The following is a 1,247-nucleotide window of genomic DNA, read 5'->3' on the forward strand; positions in this document are numbered from 1 at the left end:
CTCTATTTCCTTTTACTTTCCTCTTGTCCCACTATCATGTTCAGCCTTCATTTGGGTTTCAGTAATTCCTCTCGGTTACATTACCCTTGGTCATGCCCTACCAGGCCTCCTACACCCTCCTCACCACCAGTTTGGATCACTTGTTATTCCCTTGTCCCTGGGCTTGTTAACACCACTTCCTTTCCCCCCACCTTCTTCTCTCCCATGTCCCCCTGGAACTGTAGGTCCCATTGTTGTCTCCTCCAGATTGTTCATCCAGCCTATTTTATTTAGACAAACCTGTGGAGATAATAACATGCACAAAAACAAGACAGAGCCACAAAATAAAACAAAACAATAACAACAAGCCGAGGACAAAAACAAAACACAACAAGAAAGAAAAGCCTGTAGTTAGTTCAAGGACTGTTTGTTGGCCTTTAGGAGTGTTTTCTGGTCGAGTTTGATGGGGCGCCAAGCCCTGGCCCCAAAGTCTATTTTTGGTATTCCCTGGGAACCTCGTTGCTCTGTTACCCTTGCTGTTCTATTCCAGGCCCTTAGTGTTTTGCCTTGGTGTGGTGGGATCAGATCAGGCGGAATTCCCATACTGTGTCTCCAGTGTTGTCCCCTGTAGGGCTATGGGTCAGTGAGGGATGTCGTGTCTCATAGTGGGGAGGCCATATGGTTCTCTGTGTGGATTGGCTGCTCTGAGCAGGAATATCGTCGTCAAGGCTTGGTGGGCCGAGATGTGCTCCACTCCCCCGCCCCCCTTCATTTGCTCCCGTGTGCTCTAATCAGACATGTCCCTCTCCCAGAGCTGCAGATTCAGTGCTGTCCTCTGAAATAAATTCTTCTGGGGGGAGGGATATTTGACACATCTCTACTGCGTTTCTGCCCTATGTTGTCACTGCGTGCTGGACACCGTGTTACCCACTGGGGCCCCAGTTCTGTTATGTCCTGTAGGACCGCTAGGGGTTGGCCTCCACTTGATGGCCGTGAGTTTGGGTTTTTGCCTCAGAGTACAGATGAGAACAAAACACAGCCTCTGCCCTTGTGAAAGTTAGTCGGATTATCATTTAACACGCTATGGAAAGCCTCCTGGAGGAAGGGACATGAAGCTAAGATTCAAAGAGTAAATAGGACCTGGAGAGATGAAAATAAATGATGTAAAAACGGGGAACCCACTACAATGACGCCCAATCCCTGCCACCCCCATGCCCACCCTGCCTCCCCAAGGCCCCAAACAACAATAACATGGACGAAGGGAGACA

This window comes from Echinops telfairi, unplaced genomic scaffold (assembly GCF_000313985.2).
Source record: "Echinops telfairi isolate 266 unplaced genomic scaffold, ASM31398v2 ScPeMD7_7407;HRSCAF=8445, whole genome shotgun sequence".
NCBI lineage: Eukaryota > Metazoa > Chordata > Mammalia > Afrosoricida > Tenrecidae > Echinops > Echinops telfairi.